This window comes from Tenrec ecaudatus, chromosome 8, assembly GCF_050624435.1.
Source record: "Tenrec ecaudatus isolate mTenEca1 chromosome 8, mTenEca1.hap1, whole genome shotgun sequence".
NCBI classification, from domain to species: domain Eukaryota; kingdom Metazoa; phylum Chordata; class Mammalia; order Afrosoricida; family Tenrecidae; genus Tenrec; species Tenrec ecaudatus.
The window spans coordinates 16,800,872-16,808,697 of record NC_134537.1 but is presented as its reverse complement, the minus strand read 5'-3'; the positions used below and the strand labels follow the sequence as shown (position 1 = coordinate 16,808,697).

The 7,826-nt window shown below is 39.4% G+C and overlaps 1 non-coding gene across 1 annotated transcript; it reads left to right on the top strand.

The window, feature by feature from the left end:
* Nucleotides 1–3,953: 3,953 nt before the first annotated feature.
* Nucleotides 3,954–4,060, top strand: LOC142455684 (U6 spliceosomal RNA). The gene has a single exon (XR_012785834.1). It is a non-coding gene; the product is annotated as a U6 spliceosomal RNA (small nuclear RNA).
* Nucleotides 4,061–7,826: the final 3,766 nt, after the last annotated feature.

The window sequence follows — 7,826 nt, the reverse complement described above, 5'->3', positions numbered from 1 at the left end:
GATTAGACTGTCCTTGCAAAAGTATTAAAATTCAGAGCCTGCAGAAAAGAATAATAAAGTGTTAAAAATCAAAGGCAAGACCTTATGCCATGAACAAACCATCCAGAGAAAGCATAGGCGGTTTTATTCAAGATAATAAAGAACCTGATGCCTTCGTTAACCTTTATTCTTTTTTATTAGCAGTCTTGGCACCATGCTCTGAGACGAGCCCAGCAGGCTGCCCATGGAGTGACATTTTAGAAACTGGCAAAGCAGGCACACATTGTGGCACGGTGCACTGTCTCCAGTTTTTATTCTTCACAGCAGGAGAAAGCTTCCCCAGTTCTTTCTGTCCTTTTGAAAAGAGACTTGGGTACAAGTACACATACACACAAGAGTGGAGAATTCTCCTTGCCAAGAGGACAATAAATCACTCAGTCACTGCAGTTGGCTGGAATGCCTTCAAATACATCGAGCCAAAGAGAGAATTAATAACACCTATTGTTTGAGAGTTCTTTTAATGATGCAATTTATTTTATGAAGATGCAGTAGGTATTTAAGTTGAACTCTTGAGACTTTAATGGTTATTACAGAAATGATTATCACGGAAAGAAGATAGGCAAAATGTGGTATTAAAAAAAGAAATATGCTGTGTTTGGAAGTGACAAAAATATGCTCCTCAGTATGCCTGTATCTTAATAGCAGAGTTGAGTGGAAAAGTAAGAGATTTAGTTATGTAACAGAATATACGTGTTCATAAAAATGAATGCACTCAGGATAGCAGTACATATGCTGCAGCAACAAAAACCACCGAGGAATATACTCTAGATACTTTAGAGCTATTGCTTAGGTTGGCAATAAGGAAAAAGATTAATCAATCAGGCAATCAATCCATCAATGAATGAATCAATCAAGAAAAGACCTGTTGGGGACCAGGAAAAACACTAACCCCAAATTGTGATGAACTCAGACATCTTCCTGTGAGGACACAAAGGAAGGATCTTGGGCTCAAAGCTCCCATTAGGTAAATTTCTGGGTAGTTATTAATGAAACATTCTTTCTCTCTTGGTTTTCCTTCACTTGCCTAGCTTTTTTGGAAGATGCCATAATTCAGTGAAACTCTTAATTTAACACTGTTGAGGGATAGGCCAGACCTTCTTAGCAGAATCTGTGAAATAAGAAACGAGAAAAAAAGAGATGAGAAATGCCATTAACTAAATAACTATACACACTCTATACGATACGTTTATGCACACACACGCACACACCAGAGCTTTAACTGTAGAAGTGAGTTTTTAGGGTCTGGGCACATTCCACAAAATCCATGCTCTCCTTTCCATTGTTTCTGCAGAAGACATCACAATAGACCCAAAGAACAAAGCTAAAGAACAAGGTCATACTACCTGCTATATTAAAAAACAACAACAACAACAACAGAAAACTGATCATGTATTAGTTGAATTGTGTCCTCCAACAGTAGGCATTTGGAACCTCAGTATTTATAGCCCCATTTGGCCCTAGGGCTTTCTTTGTGATGGTAGTGATGCCACATCTGTGTGGGGTTCCTTTCAAGCCAATCCCTTTTGAGATGTGAAAGCATGGATTGTAAATGCACTGCCATTGAGTCAGTAATGACCTCAGCGACTCTATCGTGCAGGGACGAATTGTCCCTGTGGGGTTTTGCCTCTGTAAAGCTTACCAGAGCGGAAAGTCTCGTCTTTCTCCTGATGAGGGATTGCTGCCTTCCAACTGCTGACCTTGCCATTGGCAGTCCTATGAGGAACCCACGACATCACCAAAGGAATGGGAAAATGTAAGCATATGTGGAGGCAACATAATTAATGCCAGGGGACATGGAGATTGCTAGAGGCCTGAGGGAGAGAACACGGGAGGCACAAGGATATCCCCATCCCACATAACTTTCCCCTGGACGGGAAGGCCTGAATTAGAAATTCTATCCTCAAAGCCAGTAACGACAGAGTGCGGCTTGCATTATGGGACCAGTGTTGAGCCGCTAAGTGCAAGTTAAAAATATGAGTTTCACCCATTGGCTCTTATTGCAACTTCCTAAGCGACCTCGAATGTCTGCGCACATTGTTTTATGCTATGAATATTCTTTCTACAGACAAGAAGACCTTAATACATTGATATTAAGTATGGAGCTGAAATTGACTTCATGCAATGAGGTTGGTATGGTTTAAGCCATGACTAAAATTGTGACAGGGAAATTATTTTTGAAGAAAGACAAGGAGAGGCAGAGTTTAGATGAACATGACACTGTATCATAAAAGTCATGTAATAATTTAAACGTTTCTTAGCCCAAGTTAAGAAATGTGGATGATTGTTTCTTCTCTGATTCAATGCAATCTCTATTTGGAGCTGACATTTCAAACCGTGGCAGAAAATAACTTGGTACAATCTTCTCTATCCCCAGGATTATCAAATCAGTTGTGCCTCATGGCAACCCCCACAGGACAGAGTAGACTGCTTAGGGGGTGAGGTGTTTAAGACTGAATATTGTTAAGCAAGTAGAGAGCCATGTCTTTCTCTGTCGGAGTAGCTGGTATATTTGAACTGTTGACTTTGAGTTAGAACCTGAGAACACCACCAGGGATCCAATGACATAGCTAAGGAAAAATAATTTCTGCTTTAAATTTAGTCAATTCACTTACATGGCTTCACTGTACTATGCTCTTCTTCCACCATAGGATCTATCCACACGGTAATAGCTAAAATATAGTGGTGTTTCTGGGGTTGGGTGGGCAAGGCTTATGTGGAAATGTGACTCAAGAGTGGGTTAAATAAAAGCATATAGTCCACTATTTTACTATTGGCATCTAATAAAGTATATAGATATGCCATTGCATTGTCATCTTTCCAAGATGGTGTCTTCTAAGATGACTGCCTTCCTCCATGACCTCTAGCCATGGGTACCACAATGCCGTCTGTTGCCATTTTTCTTTGCCAAAGACACAGAATTCTCTTTTCTCTCTTAACTATATATTATAATCTTGTCAGAGGCAAGGACTGTGTTTCAGGTAAAAATGAGAAAAAGCTCTTGAGTTCCCCTAGAAGAAGAACATCATGGGACTCAGAGAAGCTCATGTGAAATACTATGAAGGAATTCCCAGCTATACTTCACTCAGTGTATATAGTTTGTGCTTTCTGTTGATGATGCTGGAATATTACTGTTATATGTATGTACTTTAGGAACAAATAATAGCTAATTAGCTATTGTGTAGTTACACAATTTTGTGTCAACTTGATAAATACGTGGATGGGTGGAGTCTAACCTGTTAATGCCTCCTTGTGGTCATGGTCTTCTCATGAGGATTCTGGGAACCTCCTCTTACTCTTTCTCCTGGAGTGGACCAAACACCCCCCTCTGCTTCACTTTCCTGTACTTGGAGAGCTAGAGGAGACACATAGCGACCTGCATCAGCCCTGAGATGCTTCCACTGCAATTGGATCTACAAACTTGGAACCCACCAGCCTCTGATGTTCCTGCAATTTGCATCATTGCATGTGTTGTGTGAATCTGAAGAGGAATTTAGGGACCAGTAACAGACTTATGGAACATCAGACTTCTGGACTTGATCTAGATGGAGCTGGGACATTTTCTTAATATACAAATTACTCTTTATATAAAGTTCCTTCTCATTCATATATGTGTGTCCCTGAATTTGTTTCTTTAGTTAACCCATTCTAACACAACGATATTTAAATTTTTCTTATGTGAGTAAATAGACAGATCAAACATGAAAAAATATGGCTTTTACTGATCACCTCTTATTGCAACTTCCCAAGAAAATGTAAACATCTGGTACCCAGTATTTTATTCTATGAATATCATTTCTGCAAACAAAATGAGCTTAAATATAAATATTAAATATTGAATAAATATCTTATGTTTTCTTGAAATCAAAATATAATAGAGTTTATAAACCTCTCCTAAATATAAAATAATTATACCTGTGCTCACTTCGGCAGCACATATACTAAAATTGGAATGATACAGAGAAGATTAGCATGGCCCCTGCGCAAGGATGACACGCAAATTCGTGAAGCGTTCCATATTTTTTCTTTTACTTCTTAAAAAAAAATAATAATTATACCTAAATTGGAATTAAGTATAATCTTAAACATCTATTGGACTGTGTGGGTCATAAAAAATTATGGAAGTTTTGAGAAGAATGGAAATTCCACAATACTTTATTGTGCTCATACAGAACCTGTATGTGGATCAACATGCATTTGTGCAAACAAGACAAGGACATCGTGTAGAGTTTAAAATCAGAAATCTTGCATGTTAAGATTGTTTCCTTTTACCATGCTTATTGAATCTATATGCTGAGCAAGTAAACTGAGAGACTAATCTATGTGAAAAAGAACATGTTATCAGAATTGGAAGAAGGCTGATTAACAGCCAGCAATATGCAGGTGATACAACCTTGCTTGCTGAAAGTGAGGAGGACTTGAAGCACTTGCTGATGAAGATCAAGGATTGTAGCATTCTCTATGGACTATAAATCAATGCAAAGGGAATAAAAATTCCCCAATTGGATCAATTGGTAGCATCATATAAATGGAGAAAAGACAGAAGTTGTCAAGGAGTTTATCTTGCTTGGATCTAAAACAAATTCTCATGGAAGCAGCAGTCAAGAGATCAGGAAACATTATTTTGGGTAAATCTGATACACAGGACCTTTGGAAAATGTTGAAGAGGAAGGATATTACTTTGAGGACCAAGGTGAGCCTGAACCAAGCCATGGTATTCTCCAATGCATCCTATGCACGTGAAAGTTGGATGTCGAATAAGGAAGACAGAAGAAGAATCGGTGAACTTGAATTGCGGTTCTGGAGATGAATATTGAAAGTACATGGATTACTGGTAGAACAAATCTACCTGTTTTGGATGAAGTAAAGCCAGAGTGCTCATTCAAGGCCAAGCTGGTGAGATTCCATCTTACATACTTTGGACATAACGCCAGGAGAGACTTGCCAGTGGAAAAGGACATTGTGCTTGGTAACACAGAGGGGCAGCAAAAAAGAGAAAGGCCTCCATTGAGATGGATTGACACAGTGACTACTTCCACAGGCTCACAAGTAACAACGGTGAGGTTGGTCCAGGTTGGCGGCATGTCCATCTTTTGTGTACGGAGTTACTTTGAATGGGAACCAACGGGAGAGTACATGCCACCATCACCGCCAACATGACCCCGAACAAGTGATTTCACTTCACCTGAAAGTTAACATTTTCTGGTGCCATGCTCGTCGTCCTATATAATTAGCTCATCTGGTTGTCTGTTCAGCATATAGACTGAAACAGTCAGAGGAGGGGACACAGCCCTGCCCCACGCCTTTCCTGATTGTAAACTGTGCAGCATTCCCTTGTTCGGTTCTTACAGCTGCCTCTGGATTCGTGTCGTCTCTGCATGAGCACAATGACATGTCCTGGAATTCCCATTCTTCTTAAGGTTATTCATAATCTGTTATGATACACACAATTGAGCACCTTTGCATAGCGTATAAAGCACAAGTACATATTCTTTCTGGTCTTCTTTCTGTGAGAGTCGGGGTTCTTTCGAGCCAACATGGCAGCTCGAAGAAGACATGGGTAGCCTTTAACCAGTCATCAGACTGTAGCCTGATGACATCCCTCAGAGGTGCAGCTGAGATATAGAGCTCTCTGGGGCCTGGCCTCTCTCTCTTCTGAATCCAGCCTGAACTTCTGGCAACTCCCTGTCAATGTACAGATGCAAATGATGCTGGGTGATCTTCAGAAGATTTGTACTTGCATGCAATATCAATGATTATCCTATCATCTGAACATTCTGTTGGGTCACCTTTCTTTGGAATGGGTACAAATATAGATCTCTTCCAGTCAGATACCCAAGTAGGTATCTTCCAAATTTCATGGCAGAAACAAACAAGTACTTCCTTTGCTTCATGAGCTTGCTGAAACATTTCAGTTGATATTCCATCACATTTTGCTCACTGGGGTTTTTCAGCAAGAAGAGGTCCTGGCATAATCAACAGTCAACAGACATGTACATCATGAATGAATAAATAAGGGTGTTAATGAATGATTTATACCAGCTTTATTCACCTAGGGTAGCCTTTTCCTTCTGGAAAGATAAGAGAGTATCCACCGAGGCTTTTTATCTGCTAGAAATAAAATCCTTGTTCCAAAAGGAAGCTTTTCTCCTTAATCATATCGTCACAAATTACAATATTTTATGAAATATTGAAAAGAAAGATTTTGAAAGGTTAAAATATTTTTCCAAAAGGAAACTTGAAAAAGAATCATTTGTATATAAGGAAGACATAATTGATAAACTAATACAGAGTGGAAATAAATGAAGCATATATAAGCCGTAGAACTAAAGAAGAAAAACAATCACCAACATTTTTACATTTATACCAAGTCTTGGTAACGTAGCAGGGCAGTAAGAAGGAGGAAGACACGGGGACGGATGCCTTCACTCAACGGCTGCAACAAGATGCTCCAACGTAACTATTTCGAGGACAACACGGGACCGATAGCGCTGTTTGGTTGAAAACAGTCAGAACCGACTGGATGGAACCTAAGAACAACAGCGCCAACACTGTAATTGAAGATATATCAATATTCTTATGCACAAAGTGAAAATGGAAATAAAATGGTTGGTGCAAATAAAAATGTCCCAATTCTATTTGTACTGTAATTGATATGCTTATCTCCATTGGATTGATTATGATTCATAGTAATCCAATTGGACAGAGTCGAGCTATCCCCTCAAGTTTTCTAGACTGTGATTTTACCCCCCATGGGGTAACTTTACTTTCTTTTCTTAATTTCATCATTTTATTTGGGGCTCGTACAACTCATCTCACATTCTATCCATTGTGTCAAGCACATTTCTGCATTGTTCCCATCATCATTCTCAAAACACTTGCTTTCTACTTGAGCCCTGGGTATCAGCTGGTCATGTTTTCCCCTAGGCTGTAATTTTTACAGGAGTAGAAGGCAGGTTTTCCTCCCTCACAGGGACTGTTGAATTCAGATGCTAACCTTTAGATTTCACTGCACTCTCTGTGTCTAATAGACAATGCTAGATGTCTGCTTCACCTCTTTTCCATTCTGTGATTTCTGAAACATTCACAGCTGATGTTCAGTTCTTTGGATCAGCAAGAATATTAAACTTGCCTCCAGTGTTAATTACCTGATGGCTTACCAGACTATGTCAATATTGACTAATATTATTACTCTGAGTTTAGAGATGCGGAACTTGAAACTGAAAGAAGGCAAGGCACTACCAAGGTCACACTTCCAGTGAGCAATGGGTCTAAGAATGGAAACACAGTCACTCCGCCTCCATTGCGTTTTGAACCCTATAATGACACTAAATGTTATTACCCTGAGAGTAGCAATCACGTAGGTCTCAAGCAGCTGTTAAGCACTGTTCTAGATGTTTTAGCTAGATTATTGTCCCTTTATTCAGTAACACTGTCTTTTTCCTTAAAGTCAATTGACAATCTAGGGCTCAAGATTATAGTTTTCAGGAACACTAAGGTCAGTTTATATAGGATAGCACTTAGACAATGTTCTACAGCCTACTGGATGCATAGCAATTGGTGTCATAAAACTTCTGAGAGGCAATAGTTGATTTTATCCTGTCTGGAGCAAAGAAGAGTGAAGACTATCAAAGTGCAAGGGAGCATCTAGCCAAAAGGACTAATGGATCCAAACAAACAAACAAAAACCCAGCTTCCGTGATCCTGAGGACAGCAAATTAGATTATGGTGGCCATCACTAATGATCTAGTCTATAAGGGGTCACAGTAGGTGGCCCATAAATGGATTGT